Source organism: Helianthus annuus, chromosome 2 (assembly GCF_002127325.2).
Source record: "Helianthus annuus cultivar XRQ/B chromosome 2, HanXRQr2.0-SUNRISE, whole genome shotgun sequence".
In the NCBI taxonomy this organism is placed as follows: domain Eukaryota; kingdom Viridiplantae; phylum Streptophyta; class Magnoliopsida; order Asterales; family Asteraceae; genus Helianthus; species Helianthus annuus.
Genome location: NC_035434.2, coordinates 68,257,860 through 68,282,791, shown reverse-complemented (window position 1 = coordinate 68,282,791; position 24,932 = coordinate 68,257,860). Strand labels below are relative to the sequence as shown.

The 24,932-nt window shown below is 34.7% G+C and overlaps 2 long non-coding RNA genes across 47 annotated transcripts; both read left to right on the top strand.

Annotated features, from left to right (window-relative positions):
* The first annotated feature begins 15,242 nt into the window (after positions 1-15,242).
* Positions 15,243-23,491, top strand: LOC110918252. 46 transcript variants are annotated; one of them, XR_004886778.1, is made up of 15 exons: positions 15,243-15,862; positions 16,307-16,356; positions 16,502-16,647; positions 16,891-16,993; positions 17,075-17,150; positions 17,217-17,490; positions 17,954-18,031; positions 18,292-18,392; positions 18,475-18,750; positions 19,026-19,157; positions 19,252-19,849; positions 19,941-20,011; positions 20,100-20,209; positions 20,316-20,936; positions 23,126-23,491. It is a non-coding gene; the product is annotated as an uncharacterized LOC110918252 (long non-coding RNA). The 46 variants fall into 46 exon arrangements; XR_004886804.1 differs by having other exon boundaries at positions 19,026-19,163; positions 19,941-20,016; XR_004886755.1 differs by lacking the exon at positions 17,954-18,031.
* On the top strand, positions 20,944-21,959 carry LOC118489224. Its single transcript, XR_004886811.1, has 2 exons — positions 20,944-21,416; positions 21,687-21,959. It is a non-coding gene; the product is annotated as an uncharacterized LOC118489224 (long non-coding RNA).
* Positions 23,492-24,932: the final 1,441 nt, after the last annotated feature.

The window sequence follows — 24,932 nt, the reverse complement described above, 5'->3', positions numbered from 1 at the left end:
TTTGACCCGCCGCAGTCTCCATCCTCATCGCACACATCTTCTTTACACACAATGGGATCTGCATTACTTTAAGAACAGTTAGCGATTGTCTCATTTTCATAAAACTCATTTTGTTCAACAGATGCCTTTTCATTTATGAGATCGTTTTCGGGATGAGGAGTCGGCATAGGCACATAGTTTTTGCTATGTGGTGGGAAGAATAGTTTTCTTTCATTTATGTGCCTATCCTTATACCCAATCCCGTCTTTCACAAACGTTGGTCGTTGGCAGTTTTTAATGTCAGTAAAGGCCTTTTGACTGACATTCCATTTGTCTATTATAATTTGTAATTTATTCTTTTCGTTCAAAGCTTTTTCTAAACTTTCTGTGAGATCGTTTATGATAAAATCTTTTCTAAACACAAATTCTTTTAGAGTTTGCATTTCAGCTAAAGTTGAATTCAACTTTCTCTGATATGCAGCCTCATTCTGTTTAAGCATGTTGTTAAATTTTAAAGCTTTGTCTTTTTGTCTCTCATATTCTAGATTCAACGATTTGTAGTGTGCCACGACATCAACGCATGCAGGAGTGCATAATTTTTCTTTAAAACTAAGTGGAATACTGTTTACCAAGTCCTTGTCAGCTTTCTCTTTTGATGAATCTGCTTTCATGGCAGCTGTTGGGACCTTTTCCTTACCCTTCTTTTGATCAGATGCCTCTTTCGAACATGCTCCTCTGCTTCTCCACACTTTTTTTCATTTTCAGGCTACACTGAAGTCAGAATGCTTTTCAAGCCTTTGTCAGCAGTATTGTCTCCTTTTGGAATTCCAGCTGTCTGCTTTTCGAACTGCCTTGATGATGATTCACCTGAGATCTTGGCCATCAGAGCTTTGTTGACTTGCTCCTTTGCTTCAGTAATTTCCTCACTCCAATCATAGTCTTCGACGACTAAAGCTTTTGGCGTGCTAAGAGACGCATTGTTCTTGTTCTCTTCAACTGTGATTTGCTTTACAGCAGGAGTGGTTTCACTGTTTCCTTCTTTCAACAGAGGACAATCACGCTTGAAATGGCCCAGATTCTTGCAGTTGTAGCACCTAAGTTTAGACTTGTCAAAGCCAGCTTTTCCAAGACCTAAACGTTTTCCTGTTTTGTCTTGAAATTTCTTTAACTTCAAAGTGATCATGGCCATCTGCCATTTCAGATCCATTTCCTCCATATCATCTGGATCAACCTGATACATGTCTTCAGCTGTGAACATCTCCTTTCTTAGTTCTCCAGACATCAGGGCCTCATAGCTGCTTAGAAATGTGTTGAAAAGTGCCACATTTTCAGTGGATACTTTCAACGCTTGAGTGTCAACAGTGATAGTCTTCTCAACAAGTTGTGGAGCTTTCGATGCGCTTGCGGAAGCGTTGGCATAGATTAAGTCAGAAGCTTGTGGAGTGGTGCCCCCTGAAGCAAGGAATGCAACATTTTTCAATCCAGCAGAAGTTTGAGTTGACTTTAGAGGGTAGCTGGCAGTGTTCATCTCTCTTTTGTTGACATCCATTTCAAAGGCTCTTAGTGTGTTGATCAAGTCGGACAGAGTGACAGGGTTTGGATTGTTGAGAAAATCCTTCTTGATCATCATGCATTGTAGGCTCCATTCTTTGGGAAGTGAATCTAGCAACTTCTTGATTGCAGCACGATTTGTGACAGGATTTCCCGCCTTCTTCATTTTGGTCATCATATTCAGAAAACGACTGATGTGATCGGAAAGACTTTCTCCACGAACTCCACAGAACATGTCATATTGTTTCTGCACCATATCTCTCTTGCTTTCGATCAGCTCCTCATTTCCTTCATAGTACTCAATCAATGCATTCCAGAGTGCATTTGCAGTTCGGTGTTCTTCAAACATGTTGCAGTCATCAGTAGAAAGTGCCATGGTCAAGGCAGCATGAGCACGACGATCACGTTGTATAAGAGCCTTGTCTTCATCAGTAAAGGTAGTTGCATCATTGTTGGCAACTACCGCATCTCCTCGAACAACAGTTGGAATGTGGGGTCCAGCTGTGACAGAGAGCCACAGATTGTAGTCCGTGTACTCGAAGAACGATTGAATGCGAGTCTTCCAGGTGCTAAAGTCTTCAGCCCCTTTCAACTTTGGTGGCCGAGTGGTGGTTCCAGTCTCAAGTTCCGCTTGAGCAATTGGACTTAGTTGATTCAACGACATCTTTGCTTGATTTTGACAAAATGTGGCTGATCAGAAGCTAATTTCGCTGACAAGTCACAGATAACCGGTGACAAAGTTAATTTCGCGGATGACCAAGGGAGCTTGATCAAATTCGCTGACAAATCTTCGACCTTCGCTGGTACTTTAGGTAGTCCTGCACGAGCGAACACGATAATTCCGCTGACAAACACAACACAGACGTTAGTTAGATTAATTCCGCCGATTACCATGATAAGAACGCTGTGGTTCAGTATCACAGTTCTCGAAGTCGCCTTCGATAATTTCGCTAAGGGTCACTGGACACTATTTCACTGATGATCAGTAATTTCACTCGAATGATGATCGTCGAAATTAATGATCCTGCGATGAGTTTCTCAACAATTTTGCTAAGTTCGCTATATTCAAGATATGTTCGCTATATTCAAAAAAAATAAATTCGCTGCCTTCATATATTGTTCGCTGCATTCAAGTTAATTTCGCTGGCCAGAGGGTTTAACACGAACTAAAACCCTCTAATCCCTCAAAAACAGCTCAAAAACCATGTTTTAATGTATCAAAATGTCCAACATAACTCCCTAATCAAATATTAACAACAATCTATTGATTAAACACACCAAATCAATCCATTTTAAGTCCAAAATTTTGAAAACTTTGAAACTCTTGAAAAACCTTCAAAACTATGAAAAATCTCAACAAGAACACAACAACCAAGAGCACTAAGGCTCTGATACCAAATTGTAGATCCCAAAATCAATCCGGATCACAGTGGTTGGTTGTTTAAACCCAAAACACCTATTGATTAGGTGTTTGAGCTATGAAAAGTTAAGAAAGATCAAAGATGAAGGTGAAACTAATGGATTGATGAATACAACAAGTATTGTATTGAATCCAAACAATAAGATAAAGCAATAAAACACCTTGGATATCAGATTTGAGCACAAGATCAATACTAGAATTTAACAACACCAATATTCATTCAAGAGCCAAAAGCTTGCCAAGGTTACAATGTGAAGGCTATTTATAGTGTTCCTGACTAGCCAGCAAATTTATAAATTTGCTGGAATCTTATCTACACTAGGTCAGGAACCTAACTTCTAGAGAATTACAAAATAAGCCCTTGTACATTCAAAATAGCTACAAACTATGACTAAAACTAATCCAGCACAAGTATCAACGATCTTAAAAGTTCTAACATACACAAAGTAACACGTATATGTATGTCTACACGTAAATGAGTAGAATTGGACAGGAGCAACGAAACAAAAAACATGCCAGGATTGCTTGATGGGCCTATTTTTCAGCTACTCACACAAGACGCCGAACTAGGTAAGTCATGATTCCAAAAAAATAAAAACGTGAACATGTGTTATTTGTGTACACAACAAATAATCGGACTTATCAGAACCAAAAAAAATTGCAGGTGCTGATGTTGATGATACAGATAATACGGAAACTTCCGTACCACCTGATGTGCAAAAAAGTGATGGCATAAATCAAGAAGATAAGCATTCAAAAGAAGAAGAGACCAAAAATACAATCAATGGTAAGTTCTAAATGTTTTTAACTTCATTCAAAAATTATAATAAACTTGGCATTTTTTGATTAATTAGTACAAACAAAAAATAAAATTAAGTAGGCATGGGAACGGCTGAAAATGATATCATGCACAAGGCTTGGGTAAACGAGAACTTGAATCAAGACGAAGAAAACCATTTGGTAGGTTCAACCGGTCATGTGATGACCATAATGACGAAATGGAAATCGATATTACATCGGAAGAACAGCGTATATGGGATTTTCTATTCAATATGAAATACGCAATGTAAGCTTTCGTTTAAATATTAAAATACTAGTTGTTACATTATGCAAAGCTTTGCTCCTGATAGATTAGGGAATGTTTTGCTCCAAATATTATGTTTTTTTAAGTCTATTTTGTTTTAAATGTATAACAACATATGTTTTTCCACGAACAAGATACAGGCCACGGAAAATGGTCATCTCTTTGTCTAGCGGGGTAACAAAAAAATTCAGTCAATCTTCAGTACACAACCACATATTTACAGATATTTTATTTATTCATTAGGTGATATTATATATTATATTATTTTTTCACAACATATTAATATTATACAAACACTTATTCTATAGTTAGCTCGCCTCAAAAGTTGAACTCCCGCTCGTCGTATTTCCAGACGAGGCTCTCACCCACTGATCAGATTCTGTTTCCCGCGTCCACCAACTCTTCGCCATAATGGCCCAGCTCAGCAACATTTTCTGGGTTCATGGGTGGAAAGGTAGCAGGAGCAGGTTCAAATTGTGGGTAGTATGGGTTGGGATTGTTCATGAAATTCTGGAAGTGCCAATCAATCGTCCACCACTTCTCAATTTGATCAGGAAGTGGTTGTTAATACAACATTTACGATAATCGCGAGATCGAAACCCTCACGACGAATGACAAAGTATAGCCGAGTACCGACAGCACTTAAACATCCATCAGATCGGTTTTAATCGATCGGATAGAGTACCGTAGCAGTAATCGAGTTATTACCCTGATATCGCTGCAGCGTTTTGAGATTTCGTTTGTATTTTTGAAAGAAAAAAAGCAACGATCGAATTTTAGCGTCGAAATAAGCAATATGTTCAAGTGCCAACCCCTGGGTTATAGCCGATTTTTTCTCCTTCGCGTGACGCGCCAGCCTTACCTGGTTCTGTCGCGTGGCGCGATGGCGACCTTTTTAGGCTAGGGTAGCCTTGTGTTGAATCTAGCATGGAGGGGTGTCAAATTCTAATGAAACGTGTTCACAATTCGTTTCGGGCGTCACAGATCAATTAGGGGATCCCCCCTTGAGTTTTATGGGGCCCTGTTGCTGGTTTCGTCCGTTTTTCCGTTTCGGGTCGCAGCACACTAGTCAAGGGTTCCAATTAGGACTCCTTAGTGTGCATTTTAGGAATGGGTAACGGAAATTTTGTGAAGTTGTTACAGTTTTATTGGCCAAGGGTTAGTGGTAGTTTATTATGTACACGTATGCTAATTACGCTAATTACGTAACTACTTAAAAAACATTTGTTGAAAAATATTTGTATGGAACTATTCAAAATGATTTAGAGAAAATCTGAAATACCATAGTCATACCGACACATTTCAAAATATTGGTACTATTTTAGTAAATCGTTTTAGTTAATTATGTAGTACATATACAATTTAATCAAAATCTTATAAGGGCATGAAATCAGAAACTGGTGGTTTGTAATGGTCGTTGTAAGTAGTTGGAAATAGGAAAAACTTATATTGTAAACTATACTGTAAATGTCACACCCTCAAATTTCACATGTGGAGTAATACCGCGAGGCGTGCGACTGGCTAGGATTCAGCCACAAATTATTTTGAACCGTTTGTGAAAAGTGTAAAGTATTACAAATAATAGTACAATTAGTGACCTAATTTAAATTTTCCAAAAACATAGTTTAAGTTTGCAGCGGAAATGTAAAAGAGGTTTATCACAGTTAGAAACCACAATTTAGACGAATATTCAAAACGTACCACTTACACACTCCATCCGTTTGCATTGTCTGTTCGCAGTTGTACCTAAAAACCTGCAAACATCGTTTTTATGAAGCTACCATGTTGAAAATAAATCATGGGGCGCTACCCCATATATGATCCACTTAACTGTGTAGTACCGAAACTTCGACGTAATTGTTATTTGCTCTTTTGATCAATGTCTACCGTCATTGACCAGAATTCCTTGATTATGGTTCGCTACCGTCCTCCTCCAAAGGCACGGTGCGAAGTTGTCAAACCTAATAGCGCTATCAACTAATATCCTGTTCGTCTCGGACGACGTCTAATCGGTATAAATGAATAAGGGACTTTCATGGAAGATTTTCGTTTAATGAATTAGGGACTTTCATGGAAGACACCGGGAATATGTGAAGTTCCCGTCCCAACGAGAGTATATATGAAGTTCCCAAACCCACAGGGAAAGCGTGCATTTAGTAAAAGTTGTAACTCACTGTGGTTTGCTCGGCAGATAAAGCGTTTGTCCTAACTATTGAAAGTATCTTTTCATTTTTTTTAGAAATTTAAAACCTATATTATATTAATTAACAACCTGTAATTCAACATTTATATATACTTAATAATTTTTAACTCCAATTTAATAACTTCTTAATATATTTAAAAATCCGAAATTTACATTTTATATTAATTATATTGACGGCCGAATTTACATTTTATATTATTGGTAAAATCTTGATTTAAAATATTTAATCGGTTGCCTTATGTTTTTTTCAATGATTCCTTGAAAGCATAATACAAATGTTTGTGTTCAATCAAAAAAACATAAAAACTGAAATTGTTATTCAAACAAAGGAAACACTTTATATTCGTAACAAATAACTCATAACTCAAAAGTTGAAAAATACTAATTGTCTTTATCACCAATATTGCGTATGTAGAACATACGTTTTGAATTAGAGGTTGGCAATGTAGCATCAACATCATTCACTTCACTAACAGTGTGTTTGCCAATTTCATTCTTCTGCACATCATCATTGATGTTCCTTCATTTCATCGTAATCTTCTATTCTTTTGCGATACATTTCAGGAGGAAAATATTCTGTATAAACTACTTTATACAGCGACGGGCTATCGTCCCATAGTTTCCTGCGTTCATAAAAGGTAAATAATTTTGAATTAATAAGAACAATGCTGATAAAAAGTTTTTTAATTTCAATATAACTAAAACACAACAATAATATATTACCAGATAACTTTCAACATAGTTAAGGTGTAGCCACACAAACTCCCATGATGATAGCTCGTGACGCCATTCTCTACATACACATTTGCAGCGATCAATCTATCTATCATTGAGCCTCATTAAAATCTCAAAAAGTAGAATACCAAAAGGAAGAGAAACCATTATGTAAAAAAGTTGAAACCTATATGTTATGTAGATTATTTATATATAAGATCAAATTGGGCCTAATTAAAGAAACATAAAAAAGCCAATTCAAATTGAAATATGGTAATTCCTTTATAAATTCTAATGTGGATTCTTTATATATTTTGTATTTTATAATTCAAAATTGAATTAAGTCATTATAAGTTAGTCAACCGTAATATTTGGTTTATTAATGGAATCTTGATTTCATTTTTATGATTTGATTTTTTTGAATAATCAATTCTCTAACTAATCGGTCATCTATTAATTAAAAATTCAATAATTCAAAAAATATGTTTTGTAAAAGTCATTGAATCGACTACAAGTAACTTTATGTTTGCAATCGACTTATTCGTAATTAAATATTTCAAAATATAAAAATCACATGTTTATATTATTGAAAAGATATACATGGTTCAACATTCTGAAAAAAAGTGTAATATTTGCAATAAATTTGAACAAATATTTCAATTGATTAATTTATTATATTAAATAGTATTCACCATTTCAATCGATGGATATGGTCTAAATTGAATTTATTCGTAATTAAATATTTCAAAATATAAAAATCACATGTCTAAATCTATATGTTATACTCAGTAATCCATTATATGTTTCATTCCTTCATACAATCCTTTATACTCCTTTTGAAATGCTACTATTTGAGATTTTATATGGTCTAAATACATACGTAGAACATTATCTGGTAATATGTTGAAAATTATATGGTAATTGTTACCATTCATAAATCACATTGTTTGTATATATTATTAAATATCCCCACAAATTTTAGAAAACAGACAATTGTAATAAAATTAATAAAATATTAATATCCTTAAAAATAGAGCAACCCGTGCGTACCACGGGTTATAACCTAGTAATATTGATAAACACACTATAAACGTGTCTTAGGATTTTATTAATTTTATTACAATTGTCCGTTTTATAAAATTTGTGGGGATATTTATAATAATATATAAAAACAATGTGATTTATGAATGGTAACAATTACCATATAATTTTCAACATATTACCAGATAATGTTCTACATATGTATTTAGACCATATAAAATCTCAAATAGTAGCATTTCAAAAGGAATATAAAGGATTGTATGAAGGAATGAAACATATAATAGATTACTGAGTATAACATATAGATTAATAACCTAATTTATAAAAGTAAAATGAAAATGGCTTGAAACATAAATTCAATTTAGACCATATCCATCGATTGAATTGGTGAATACTATTTAATATAATTAATTAATCAATTGAAATATTTGTTCAAATTTATTGCAAATGTTACATTTTTTTCAAAACGTTGAACCATTTTTATATTTTGAAATATTTAATTACGAATAAGTCGATTGCAAACATAAAGTTACTTGTAGTCGATTGCAAATATTTTAGTGACTTTTACAAAACATGTTTTTCGAATTATTAATTAATTAATAGATGGCCGATTAGTTAGGAATTGATTATTCAAAAAAATCAAATCATAAAAATGAAATCAAGATTCCATTAATAAACCAAATATTACGGTTGACTAACTTATAATGACTTAATTCAATTTTAAATTATAAAATACAAAATATATAAAAAATACACATTAGAATTTATAAAGGAATTACCATATTTTAATTTGAATTGGCTTTTTTATGTTTCTTTAATTAGGCCCAATTTGATCTTATATATAAATAATCTACATAGCATATTGAATTACAGGTTTCAACTTTTTTACATAATGGTTTCTCTTCCTTTTGATATTATACTTTTTGGATTTTAATGAGGCTCAATGCTAGATCGATTGATCGCTGCAAATGTGTATGTAGAGAATGGCGTCACGGGCTATCATCATGGGAGTTTGTGTGGCTACACCTTAACTATGCTGAAAGTTATCTGGTAATATATTATCGTTGTGTTTTAGTTATATTGAAATTAAAAAACTTTTTATCAACATTGTTCTTATTAATTCAAAATTATTTACCTTTTATGCAGGAAGCTCTATGGGAGGATAGCCCGTCGTTGTATAAAGTAGTTTATACAGAATATTTTCCTCCTGAAATGTATCGCAAAAGAATAGAAGATTACGAGTAAAATGAAGGAAGATAAAACGACTAAGGATAAAGAGAACATCAGTGATGATGTGCAGAAGAATGAAATTGGCAAACGCACTGTTAGTGAAGTGAATGATGTTGATGCTACATTGCCAACCTCTAATTCAAAACGTATGTTCTACATAGGCAACATTGGTGATAAAGACAATTAGTATTTTACAACTTTTGAGTTATGGGTTATTTGTTACGAATATAAAGTGTTTCCTTTGTTTGAATAACAATTTCAGTTTTTATGTTTTTTGGATTGAACACAAACATTTGTATTATGCTTTCAAGGAATCATTGAAAAAAAAATAAGGCAACCGATTAAATATTTTAAATCAAGATTTTACCAATAATATAAAATGTAAATTCGGCCGTCAATATAGTTAATATAAAATGTAAATTTCGGATTTTTAAATATATTAGGAAGTTATTAAATTGGAGTTAAAAATTATTAAGTATATATAAATGTTGAATTACAATTTGTTAATTAATATAATATAGGCATACAAGTAATCACGTATTAGTTACACGTATCTAACATGTATTTAGCAAGTAGTGTACAAACAATGCTTAACATGTATTTTGTACCACAAGTAGGTTTACACAAATGGGTTAGCACAAGTATTATAACATTATAACAATAGTAGTAGCCTGATGAACATGAATCTAATATAAGCAGCCCCAAGTGTGCGGTTCAAACACAATTAATAACAGGACCAAATAGTGTGCGTCTCAATCCAAGGGTTATGGGTATCGGCCCAAACTGGGCTCATGTGGCCCAACCGTGAAGTCCATGTGCATGTTTGTACGAATTCAGTGTGTGATTGGAATTGATTTGTGCGACCAAAAATTCTAGTATAAGACTCATGGGAAGCGTGCGGTCGTAAATAATTACGGATAAGATCCAAGTAATGTGCGTCTGTTTCAACCATATGGGTCCCTACCCTTTGTGTGGCCCAACTGGTAATATGTAGCCCAAACAGGAGGCCCCAAAGTGATACTGTATCTTTAAAAAGAATTGGTGTGCATGCCCAACTTTAGTGTGCGTTTGGAATAAAGTGTGCGACCAGTATAAAATTAGGGGCATGTTCCACATAGTGTGTAACCAATCCAAATGCACGGGTTTACATCATTTGTGCGGCCAAATTGTGCTCAAGTAGCCCAACTTGTGAGGTCCATTAATAATGTGCATGTTATGAAAAAGATGCAGTGTACGATTACAAACAATGTGTGCGATTAGGGCGGTTTGTGCGACCAAGAGCAAGGTGTACAAATCAGTTAAGTGGGGGCCAGCCAAAAGATGTGTGGTCGGTCAGAGTGTGCGACATGCATACGTCAATAGATGATATCCATTAGGGCTGGCAATTTTACACGAATACACGACACGAACCTACACGAAGTTAACAGGTATCGTGTATGGCCTTAACAGGTATCGTGTACCAAACAGGTAGACACGAGATTACCTGTTAATTTTCGTGTATTAACAGGTTAAATACCTGTTTACCTGTTAATACCCGTTAGTACACGATAAGAAATTAAATTAAATAAAACTCATCAGCCATGTGCGTGTGGGTTCCTTAATTCCTTTCTATTTCATTCCTCATTCAATTAAAAAAATAAATAAAACCCTAAACTCCCTCTATAACTCTCAGATAGCATGTCGTGTTCGTGTTTTTGTTCGTGTTAATAGCTATTAACAGGTAATTTTCGTGTATAACAGTCGAATAGTCGTGTTAACAGGTATTAATAGGTAATTTTCGTGTAATCGTGTCGTGTTCGTGTTCGTGTCCGTGTTTGAAAAAAAGGACACGATAAGTTATCGTGTCGTGTTCGTGTATGTGATTTCGTATATCGTGTCTTATCGTGTCGTGTCTTATCGTGTACGGGTATACACGATATGCCAGCCCTAATATCCATCTTACAAATTGCCCCGCATTGAGAATGAGTTGTACTTCATGCACAAACATTTGTAAACTTTACCTAATCTAGCATTCATAAAGCCTCAATCACCAAATCAACAAACATTAGTGTAAATCTAAGCTAACAGTTTATCATTAATCATGTGCACACATTTTTACATATACCAAATATTTTCATTCATATAGTTCTAACCAACCCACAATGTACAAAGAAGTTCAAAGGTAACTTTTAACAGCAGGCTTTTTTTACATTTTTTAAACACCAACAGTTATCAATTTTACTTGAAACCCTCAAAATGTAAGGAACACAAGGGCAGCAATCATACATTCTATACTAAGGGTAAAGATCCGGTACAAAAAGTTCTTAACCTAGGAAGTGTAGGAAATCGGATCAAACGAACACCAATTGAGCTCATTTCAGCGGCGTTGGAACCGGCTTATCGAAACCTAATCAGAAACCCTAACCCCTTAAACCTAAACCCTAAACCCTAAAAAACCCTAAAGCTAAACCCTAAGGCTAAACCATATGCTAAACTCTACGCTAAACCCTAAAATCTAAATTATAAACCCCAAATGCTAAACCCTAAGGTTAAACCCTAAGGCTAAACCCTAAATGCTAAACTCTAAAGCTAAACCTTAAATACTAATGCCAAACCCTAAAACTAAACCCTAAAGTTAAACCCTTAAGCTAAAATCTAAAGCTAAACCCTAAAAGTTAAACTCTAAACCCTAAAAGCTAAACCCTATATATATTTGAATAGGATTCGACGAGCCGGTTCTAACGCCGCTGGAATGAGGTTAATCGAAGTTCGTTTGACCCAGTTTCCTACACTTTATAGGTTAAGATTGTTTTGTATTTGATCTACCCTTATACTAAACTGTTTGTTACATATTTTATTAAACACCTTGCAATTGATAGATTAAATCACAAAGCTAGGAACTGAAATGAAATCACAGGAAAAACAAAACAGTCGTTTGGTATATAGAAAAATGACTTGCCAATTATGCCTCAGTGCCGACGCTACCGCACCGACGCCTCTGCTGACGTCACCTCGCCAAAACTGAACCTCAGCCACCACCATCATCGTCACAGCAGAACCCCATCACCATCATCACTCCTGACCGTCGCCCCCGGCGTTGTCCGTCGTCGGCCGTCGCTCAACATCTTCATCAGCATCAACGTTTTAAACGTCGTAAATCTTCATCATCAGCTTGCCGGAAGAAGACAGAACCGCCGCCGTGAGCGGCGTTTGTCGCTGGTGACGTCGCAGGTGACGCCGGCCCCCTGTTTCCAGCCTACTCTCTCTCTCTCTCTCTATCTCGATCACTGACTCTCTGTGCTTGAACCAATCAGTCCGACGGCACCACCGTGCTACCTCCGCCGCTGATTGAACCTGCTGTGGGTGGTTGTGGCCGGGTGAAGGTGTATGAGGGAAGGGATTTGTGTTGTGGGTGAAGGATAGTGGAAGAAGAAGGGTTGAGGGGATGTGTGCGCTCGTCGGAGAAGGAAGGCACTGGCCGGAATCCTTATCTCCGGTAGCCGGTGAGGTGTGAGAGAAGGAAGTGTGCCGCTGTGTTAGTTTTTAGGGTTTAAAGATTGAGAAAAATACCCGGATAGTCCCTGTGGTTTCGTCTTTTTTTACCTATAGTCCCCAACTTTCTAAAATTACCTGAATAGTCGCTAAGTTTTTATTTTTTGTTCCCGGATAGTCCCTGGGTTTAACTTCTGTTTGTTTTCTCTGTTAAAATGATGTGAAATGACAAAAATACCCTTACTAAAAAACAAAATAACTTAATCTATTTAATAGATTTATTTTTATGTAGGACCCACTACTTTATAAATAAATAAATAAAAAAAAACAACCCGAACCCCACCCCACCCCACCCCTAAATAAAATAATTATCCTTAAACAATTATTATATATAGACAATACATCTCTCTCTCTCTCTAACTACCCTACCACCCACTCACCCACCTGCAACCCCCACCATCTGTCTTCTTCTCCGGTGAAGTCGCCCAACTCCGATGTCTTCTCTTGCCTAATAAACACCCCTTCCTTCTCCATCGAACCAGTGGCCATAAATTTTATGGACAAATTTATATACATTTCACAATACTCTGGCTCATACAAAAACCCTCAACCTGCTTATCTCCATCGAACCAGTGGCATTAAATTTTATGGACAAATTTATATACATTTCACAATACTCTGGCTCATGTACAAAAACTCTCAACCTGCGTCATATCTAAACTATAATCACAGCACAATCATTTCCTAAATTCACAAACTAACTCACAACTACTTTATAAATCCAAATCATATTCATTGAATCGAATTAAATTGAAACGATTACTTAAACATATTCGTTCCTTCTCCGCAACAGAACTGATGCATCGTCTGATCTGGGTTGCAACCATTATCAACACCCAACCTTCAACCAAGGTCTAGCTACGAATTTTACAGATCTGGTCCATCCACATCAACACCAACTTTCATCCTCCGCCGCAATCGAACAAGAAAAGAAAAAAAGGGCGAAAGAGAGACTATTTAGGAGGTGGTGGTGCTTACAACGGTGGTCGGCTGGTGGTTCTCAGGTGGCGGTAGCTGGGTGGTGGTGGTCGGTTGGCGGTTATGGAGAACAGACAGAGAGATAGGTGAGAAAAGGGAGGGCAGTGGTGATGGTGAGAACATGAATTAGAGAGAGAGTTAAGAGAGGGAGACAGAATTAAGAGAGAGAAAGAGCAAGAGTTAAGAGAGAGAGAGGAGGAGGAGACTGATCAAGTAGTGGGTCCCACATAAAAATAAATCTATTAAATAGATTAAGTTATTTTGTTTTTTAGTAAGGGTATTTTTTGTCATTTCACATCATTTTAACAGAGAAAACAAACAGAAGTTAGACTCAGGGACTATCCGGGAACAAAAAAATGAAAACTTGGGGACTATTCAGGTAATTTTAAAAAGTTGGGGACTATAGGTGAAAAAAGGCGAAACCACAGGGACTATCCGGGCATTTTTCTCTTTAAAGATTTTTGAGAAAATGAGAGGGGAGGGGGTTAAGGATAAATATGTAGGTTAGGGTTTAGGTTTAAGTTTAGGTTTAGATTTAGGTTTAGGTTTAAGGAGTGAGGTTGGTCTTAGCCCAAGTGTGTTTGGATCCGTTACTATATAACGTGTCTCACAGAGCCCATATACACGTTTTAAATTATAATTGTAACTAAATACGTAATTAAATAAATCTTTCGTCACGTGTTATTATTTTAGTAAACAATAAACAATAATCATGATAATCATAATAATAATAATATGATATAATAATGGAATTGAATAAAATACCCTTCTCTGGATGACCGAGATCGAGAGTACGGGTTGTTACAGTAAAGCATTGCTTTTCTTGGAGATCTTGGGTTCAAATTCAGACAAGAGGTGATTTTAATACTAACTTGGTGATACTAACATATTAACTATTAACCCGGTTAGCGATATCCTAACCATACACCATTAAAAAAAATAGGTTAGTTACCCGTGTGATATAGAGATTGAGCTAATATGTTATGTTAATAAATATTTTGAATAAAACTATATGGAACATTGATTTAAAAAAAAATTGAAAATTGTAATTAGAAATAATACTTACAAAGATAAAAATGTAATAGTAATTCATCACTCTTTAAATATTTCTTTGTAGTTTGTATGCTATATTTGTTGTTTTATTCGTCACACTACCCATCTTTATTTGATATTAGTAGTTTAACTTCGGCATTTCGCCTTTGCTTTTAATTCTTGACAACGTCAAATAAAATTGTCTATGAGTAAAAACTTGATCTTTTAGAATCCAATTCTAGATAATAATTGTCTATGACTTTTTATTAATGGTCATTGCAAATCATACTATGAAAATCGTCAAGTATATGCCTATTTTTATTTATAAGCATAAATATTGTTATTTATATTTTCCTCGTATCATTATGGGGTCATCTAAGAGAAACGGTTACATAAGAGTCTTATCAGTCTAAACAAAATACACAAACATCTATCTCTTATACTAAAGCAAAATAATGTTGACTATTTGACCTTGATGTGGCAATGTTCTTTGGCCAGAGAATTAGGTTTTTTGAGCGGGACTGGCATTTCTCTTTCTTTTTAATTCACGCGGCTTCTCACCCTCTCTCTCCAATCAATCCAAACCCTAATTGTTCACCTGTATACGTTTCATCTTTCTTAAATTCATATTTTTCAAAGTCAAACCCTAGATGCGAAGAAAAAAAAATAAGCCAATGGATCTTCTGTTGATTTCTCAAACTCAAACCCTAATGGCGATTTATCAAACTGCACTGATATTGTTTCCCACCATTGATTTCTTGGCCATCGGAAGAAGAAATTTGTAAAGCTCTTGTGATTCGTGTTTTGATCTTTGTAAGATTTCAAAATTCCATTCACTCATTGATTTGTCTTTAATCGCTTGCAAATCTTCTATCATCTCAAGTTGAGCAAACAAGTGGAGGCTACACAAAACCCTCATCTTATTATTATACAATCACTCAATCCACACAATTAAAATTCATTCTCTTCCAATCCAATCCAAACACACAACATCTTCTCCCCAATTCTTGCTAAACCGTTTCTGAATCCGATTGGATTTCAACAACGAAACCCTAAGTTTGGGATTCATTTCAGCCTCCAGTTCGTTGACAAACTGTAGGTATTAATATTATCTCCAATTGTTATGATTTTATCACTTCATGATTGAAGTAATTGAATCGGTATATTTTTAATTTATTTTGATTAGTTCGTCTTATTGTTGTTCGTCATTGAATTAAGCTAGCTTTTGTAATTGATTGATACCTTTCGTATTGAAATTGTTGTGGAAATTAGGTTTTGTGTGGGTTTTTTATCTTTCTTTTTTATGATCAGATGTTTGTAGATTAAAGCTTGATTTTTAAGAGTATTTAGATTGTTTAATTCATGTGGTGGATATGTTTTGTTCTTAGATTATCAAGTCAACACATTGACTAATCGGTCTATTCTACAGAATTTTGTTCTTTCTTAGGGTTAATTTGCGATATTTATTACAATTTAGTATCAAATATCTGCTTGATTTTGTTGATAAGTTTTGATGTTGAAGTAAATTTTTTGTAATTAGCAGTTATTGTAAAACAATGGCTAAAGGTAGCTTCAAGCAAGAGCATGAATTCTGTAAGTTCTTTCATGTTTCATGACAATTTTTTAATCCATGAGTAATCAAATCAAGTCACGTATTAGCACGGTTAATCGGTTATTATATGTTTAATTGTTTAAAAATGTTAACTTTTGTGTGTGTTTTGGTTGTTACCTCTTTCAGCAAAGAGGCATGCAGAGGCTTCAAGGATCAGGGAGAAATATCCTGATAGAGAATTCCGATATTGAATTCTTTTCAAATCTCATTTGTCAATCTGTGTTCATCACCAACACTTTTCCGCAATAACCCAGATCATACTTCCACCTGAGGTGCGTGTAAAGAAGATTTCAAGCTCTTGTGACTTAATTTGAAGTAAATCACTAAGCTAATAAGCTATTTAAATAAGCAATTCGGGCACTCCCTTATGGTTCATGGTTCTTTGTTGCATGTGTTAGTTTCTATGTATTGTTTAAAATTTAACACTATTAAAATCTATATAACCCTGTCATAAAATACAAACATTTGTTTTCTTCTGTTTAAATAGAATATAATGTTTTATTATGTGATTATAGGGAATGGATTGGGAGAAGGATATAGTATGCTTGATCAAGTTGGCAACCGGAAGTTGCGTGTATCAGTTAGTCAAAGCAAGCTCGCTACCAAAGTAGCCAAAAAGTACGTTTTTTGGTTAAAAAATGTGTTTTTCTTAAGGATTTTTAATTTATCTATTTGATATGCTTGATTTGAAACCTTCAGGCTCAAGGATAAACAACATAGTAGTGGTGGTGCTACCTCTAGACTAACTTCAAATTATGCCTTCACACCTGTGCAAGTTGGTTATTTGAATTTGTAAAGTTGATTTGAAAATTGGCAATCTGATGTTTTTTTTTTGTGCCAGGCATTGATCAACTGATAGATCCACAGGCAGACGCTAATACACTTGGGAGTGGAACTCGCAGCACATACTTCTCGGAAACAAGAAAAGGAACATTTTCAAAGATCAAGAGAACCCGAGCCCCATTTCACTAAAGTGAGATAGACCCATGTCAATAATCTTTGACAACCCAACGTCGGCTAGCGTCGTTTGAAAGTTCATATTTAGGACAATGTTCGTCGGCCGGCAAAATCTAAACATCCAAAAGCAACATGAAAATTGACTTCAATTCCATTAGGTACACTTTTTAGCTGTTGAAATTTTAATAATGTTTTCTACAAAATATGTTTACAAAGAGTTTTCTAATAGTGTTTTCAAGGAGGCGTAAAGCGAAACAACTTTGTTCTAAACATAGTTGTTAATGGCGAATAGTAGGCGGCTATTTTATAAATAGTTATACACTAGATTTAAAAAAAAATATTTTATATGTATATTATATCAAAAAATACGTTGGTATATATGCTATTTTACATGTATATTTAACAAAAAACCTAAAATCCAGCTATTTTATAGCTATATTTAATTGCTATTTATATTAAAAAAACAAAAAAATTTGCCGCTATTATCACTATCTATCGCTAATAGCGAGCCTACACCTATACGCTGCGTAGCGCGCTTTAGCGATCGTTGCGCTCGCTATTAACAACCATGGTGAAAAAAACTTTTGGTTGTTGGTTTTTTTAATTGTATCGTTTTTTAAGCCGCTACAAAACGAACGCGTATCACCTATGGACCTTGGCAATAAGGCATGAAGGTGGTTACCTACCGAAACTGAATATGTAAGTGATACTATATTGAAAAAATGGATTACTGGCAATGTTTTCTTTATATTTTCTTATATTTATCCTTTTAGGTTTAGTTTTTTTTTACTATTCACTGATTTTATGAGATAACTAAATCCTTAATGTTCATTATTAATCTTGAGATTATTGTGGCCTAAATTTTACTTTTTGTAGGTTCAAAATAGTGGATTCACAGGTTAGTTGACTTTTATAAACTAATACAAGTTTGTTTGATGTGTTCATCAATGCTTTTACAGATCCAGAGATAAGAGGGTTTCTAAAAATGTAGAGATAGCAGCGTAGAGAGGCCATGTGGTGAAATTTGGCTCATGAAATGACAATAGAGTATAGTGTTTATGTATGGACTATTCTTTGCATTGCTTTATGTACCATAGATTGATATTCATTATTAAGTTTTTATTTCACATGGACCACCCAAGGACAACCTAACCAGTGGGTTCACTTTTCATGGACCCGACAAACAACTCGGGTCAGAAAACGGTGCATTTGGCGCTGAACAGAAATCAGCAAGCTCAAGGTCAGGTCTTGTTGAAAGAATGGTTGCTAGAGCTGGTTACAATGCTCCAAGATTAAACACTGACGTTATCAGACCTCCTCCTGCTTACGTGGACAAACAATCGTCTGTTTTGACAATCCCTCCTGGTCTTAGTCCTACTTCGCTTTTAGATTCGCCGGTTTTTCTGTCGAATTCGCTGGTAAAGTTTACTAAAACCCATCTTTTTTAATAAAGTCAGATTTAAGATTTAGTTTAGCGATATTTACGTGTTTGGCGATATGTTTCGAAAGTGATTATTTGTATACGAAACAATTAGATAATTAACTGTAACAAAAGTGTTGCAGGATAAAGTGTTGTTATAATCAGATAGTCAGTTGTTTGAATATTGACAGATAATTACTAAAAGCAATGCCAATTACACTACTCAAATAGCATGATTTGTGTATATTAATTTTTATTTTATTTTTTTTGCAGGCTTAACCATCTCCAACAACTGGGAAATTCACATTTGCACAAAATAAAGATGATTCTTTTAAAGAATTCAACAATTCATCTTTTGCATTTAAACCTGTTCTTGAATCTGCTTCTGTTCCGGTTTCCAACAAGGTGGTTGTAAGTGTTTAAATATGTTATACTTATGCATGAAAAAACTATAAGGGTATGTTGTTATTTATATCACGATTATTTTGTTTACTTTTAGGTTAATTTGCCTTTTATGTCTTGGCAATCTGAGAATCGCGTACCATCTCAAAGTATTGAAACCGCCAAAAACGGTGGTTTAAATGGGAATATTGTTCAAGAACATCACGAAGAAGATGCAGATCAAATACCGAGTCGCGAAAATGTTAATTACGTAAGTGAAGATGGGTATAACTGGAGAAAGTATGGCCAAAAACAAGTGAAGGGTAGTGAGTATCCTAGAAGCTATTACAAATGCACTTATGCGCATCGTCCGGTCACAAAAAAGTGGAGCGATCTCACGAGGGCCACATCACCGAAATTATTTATAAAGGGGCCCACAGTCATCCAAAACCTCTCCCTGACCGTAGATCCGAGTTCGCTTCTTCTAACGACATCCAAGGTGGCACGATCAAATTGCTAAAACCAGGTTGGTACGATCAGCCCACCAACCTAGGCTATTTGTGTTGAAGAAGGTGATAAAGCAGATGAAGGAATCTACATAAAGCAGATGAAGGAATCTACATAAGATCTGGGAATCCTTCATGTGACCAAGATCAAGTGTTTATAGTGGCCCAGTTTGAACAACACCAAAAAAAAAATAATTTGATATTAAAATGGTAATTACTAGACCTATTTGGCAAATCTACTTATATTGTATTCCCTTTTTTCTTTCTTTGAAACTAAGAGCCATGAGCTAATTTGGTGTAGTGCAGGGAGACAATGTATAGAAGGTATGCTTGAAGTTAACAAAATCTGGGTTGGCTACTCTGAATCTAAATGTATGGTATGATTTGAGTTGGATTGTGTTTTGTTTTGTTCAAATTAATATGCTTTGATATGTGACTTGTTTGTAAATGTCCGATATAGGCAGCTCAACCGCATCAACTCGGTTGTGCGTGAATTGTTATAAAGGAAAAACAACATTTGTTTCGCATGGTCAGATTACCATTTTTAATAAGTCACGGTTACCGTTTAAAGTAAGTGGGTCAAGTTTCAAGATTACCCTTGATTAGTTATTAAAAAAAATAGATTAATATAACTTTTTTACTCAATGCTGGAGTTGATTGGTGTGCATTCTGCTAGGGAATTGGTTTGGTGGTTTAGTGGGCACCCAGATCTGAGCCACCTGGCACCTGACTTAAAGAGCACAGAAACAACCACGTTTTTTTGGCACCTTCCGGCTAGGCCCTAGGCGGAGCCTAAGCACCTTGAGTGCGCCTTGCACCTGTAATAACTATGATTACAACACGCGACCTGCAAAGAGAAACAATATATTTTTTGTTTCACCAATTGCAAGTTATTGACTGCAAGTTTGTTTGATGTGTTCATCAATGCTTTAAGTGTGATTCAAAATATCATGTGTATAGCTTACATCATATTCTCTTGTAGTTCATGAATTTTATCATTTTATAAAAAAATCAAGGTTTTACTTTTGGAAAAGCTTTCAACGATGTATCGTGAAAAATGCCACTCTCATCATTGTTGAATGGAATTTCATTTTACTTATAGAACATGCAGGTATTAACTAAGTTTTGTATTTACTACATCACTTTTAGTTTATTTGTCATCTGTGAACAAGCACGTAGTGAGAATGGGAATGTTGACTTTTGGTCAAACTTCACTTATACATGTCCCTTTGACTGCTTTGGGTGAGATGTTTGAAGCTGCAACAAGTATTAGGAGTTGGCTACTGAGGTAAGAGAGGTAAGACAATAGAAATGTTTATATAATAAAAAAAGTTACCATTGTGATAAAGCGTTATGACAGTATTTGTGACTTCTTTTAAGTATGTGAAGATGCAAGGATATAATGACATTAATAATATTAACAATTATGCAGACTTTTTTTCTCAGAAGTAGGGCTGGCAAAATAAACCCATTAACTAAATTTTGGGTCAAGATGGACATTTAAAATAACAGTTTGGGTTATGTTGGGCCATAAGTAAATTGTTAGTAGGTCAAGATGGACCAAAGTATATTAAACATAATCACAAGATGGGTCAGAATGGGTAAGACATTATCACCTAGTAGGTCAAGATGGGTAAGAACACGCACAATTAGGGTTTCTCAGAAAGAGCAACTACAAGACCGATCTCTCTCAATCTCTCATCATCCTCCTCCTCTTCCACACGGCGAGTTCTTTGAATGCGAACCTGTGACTACCATAGTTCCATTGTTTCAGCAGGTTTTCTCTATCAAGAATCGATTTTATTAAGTTTTGATGTCAAATTCGACATCATTTTAGTAATTTAGTCTTCCTTAAATGGATCCTGTTGTTGTTGTTTGACATCCTGATAGTGAATTAGGACCTTTAATCTGACAAATTGCAGGCCCATGTGTTTAATTTATTATTATTGAGTGTTTTGCTTGAGCGCCCACCAAGTGTTCGACCTATTGCCCCAATGAAGATGGTTAATTGATTATGTCATAATACCCGTGTTTTTCTTTATTGTAGATTAAATTAAATATGTCGGGTAACGATGATCACGAAGATGAAGTTAGTTCATTTAGTTTGGGCAAACATTCTTCCGTGGTTTGAAGCTATTTTGATAAATTAAATATGTCGGGTAACGCTTGTTTTGTATGCGATGATTTTGGATATACAGTTGTTACGAATCTGGGTTTGTGAATCTAGGGTTCATTTGTACGAATCTTGTAAAAAATTGTGTCCGTTCAATTCGTTGGAAAGATTAATCAAGATATAGTGTGAATCTAGGGTTCATTTGTACGAAACGGGTCAAAAAGGTAGTTATATAGCCTTCTGCATTTAACAATAGTATAGTGTGTTTTAGTATGCATTTCTCTTGTTTTGTCCCTGCACAGAATCTGTGCATACTCATTTGTTCATACTAAAATGATCCTAAAGTGAATAATGATATAATTGGGTGCCATCAGTTCAGGAGAGTTAGTGTTGAACTCTTGATATAATTGCATACATACAGATTGAGTTAGGATTGTTTAATGGATAAAGGATTGCTGTGAATTTACATTAGAAACTAATTCAAGTTAAAACATAATAGTCCATTGCAGAATTATCCGCTGTAGAGTTATCAGCCGCAGAATAAATTACATTCGCACAGTTTGAGTCGCACTTATGTCTGAATTATCCGCTGTAGAGTTATCTGTCTGCAAAACTTAGAATCAGTCTACATTCGTTAAATTCAGTCCATTCGTTGCAGATTAATAGCAGATCCATAGAAATACAGAAGTACATCCGCTGAATTCTGGTTTATTTGCATGATTTTGTCTTTTCGCTGAAATAAAGTTCAGTCGCTGATATGATTCATCCGTAGATTTAATTTTTTTTTATTTTTTTTTCGTTTTTTAAATTTTTTATTTTCTTTTGTTTTTTTAATTTTTTTTATAATTTTTTTTTAATTTTTTTCATTTTTTATAATTTTTTTCAGTTTTTATTATTATTGATTTATTCTCAATCCATCCTGACCCAAACCCATCCTGACCCGTACTCATCCTGACCCAAACCCATTCTGACCTTCTTCTTTCTTTTACCCATCTTAACCCAAACTCATTCTAACCCAAACCCATCCTGACCCAACAACCAATCCAATCCAATCCATCTATTTTGCCACCTCTACTAAGAAGTTTCTGCGTCCAAAGGGTTAAGGATAAATATTCTGGATAAGAAAATAGAGAATGGAAGTTCGTCTTTCGTTATTGGCCTAATTGCGATAGCAGAACATAGTTTTTATATTTTTTTCTCTATGTGCGCTTTTCTTTAAAAAGCCCACGATTTTTTTGCGCCTTGCGCCTCGCCTGCGCCTTGCGTTTTTTACAACATAGGGTTGTATGGCATTCTTTGTCGTGTTGTGAACTGATTTCATCAAAATTATATACATGTTTATTGAATTAATGTTGAGATTATTCTTAAACTAGATTATAAGAGGTGGGAAGAAGATACACAGAAATGGACAAAGATTAGAAGAGACATGAAATGGTTCAAGTTTCTTTTCATGGCTACACTGCACATATCCTTATTAGTTGCAAAAGATTCTTATCTGTCAAACCTGACCAGAACCGACCCGACCCGGAACTGTGAATCCGAACCGTTCTAGGCATAACATGGGTAGGTTCTTTGGTGGTTTTCACCGTCCGGTTCCAAGGTTCCAAATATTGGGCCGCTAGGTTGGTCTCGGCAGCTTAATGTTTATAATGTTTAGTCTATGCAAGTTGCAATATGACAAATTATATTTGTACCTATGCTGCTATGCATCACGTAAATCAAACTATTCTCTTTGAATATTTTGTAAATTTCTATTCATGATTTACCCACAAACGGTAATGACCCATAGGATTGTTTATCTAAAAAATGTTGGGCTATTTTGTAACTTCTAATTATATAAACCCATAACTGAAATGAGTCAAATGACTATATAATAGTACTTTTATTTAATTAATAAATTAAATGTATTAAGAAAAGATAATCATAATCAGTAGAAAAAATAAAACAAAAACAAATTCAAATCACCATAAAAAATAAATGACTTGAACTGTTTGGGTATTCTTCATGCCATAGTTCAATTATTCAGAAATAAACTAGCATTTTTTAACATAATTGCTTTGAAAAGAGTAATAGTAATACGTAGTTTTTAAGTATTTTATAAGCAAAATAAGTTTTTTGGTTGTTAAACGAGCCAGGTTCATGTGTGAAATACGATTTTTTCAGGTTTGTTTTACCAAAACCAGTCAGATTCATGTGTTTCGAAGAAGTTCCATGAATTTTTGGCGTCCAATTTTGTGTTACTAGCTATACGTATATACGTGGAAGATACGAGTTCACAATTCTACAATAGATAACGTCAACATGTATCATTTAAAGATTACAAAATCTATCTTGATTTTGAGGGCACTAAACACCAAGTTACATAGAAACATGAATACACACTTAGGTAATGTTGTCGCTGGCTTCACTATTGCTATCGCCTATAGTTCAAGAACGTTTACTTCACAAAACACTTGATGCATAATACCGATGCTAATAACTTGAAAACTTTGAATAAAATAATACAATAAACTTAAACTTTTGTAAAAGATTATACGAATAAAAAACCTGACATACGTACAATATAATATATCACAAGAAGATTGATAAAATAACGGTAAGATTCCATTCAACATGCCAGCCTGGTAACGTCTCCGTTAAATACTCCACATGGCAGGATTCGGTATGCATTAAGAGGATGGCAGAACTTTATGCGACAAGCTGGTTTGGCGGATGGTGGTCAGTTTGATCTTCGTTACAATAGAAATCTGAATAGGTTGCTCATCTCTAACCACAACTTTTAACGAATGTTTGTGTTGTGGTTAATACATGTGGTAAACAATTATCTCCTGGTAGTAATGATGTTCAATGTTTTTTTGTCATCGTACAATGTTTCGACATTATTATGATCATTCTATGTATTTTGTTATGTACAATTTTCGAACTGTTTGTTTATATGTATCATATTTCAATGGTGTAAGTCTTATTATTGCCAACTTTGTTTTGATTTCGCCCTGATACTGTTTACTTTTTCAGCAAGCTATAATGGTTTAGAATACTTTATCAACTTCTGCTTCATATTTAGTTATTTGAACTTATAGTATAAAATATTCTAACATGTTGGTTTATCGGTTATTCTTATTTCTTAAATGCAACAAATTATCTTCTTTGTTAGGTTTGATGTTCCTGTTTAACATGAAC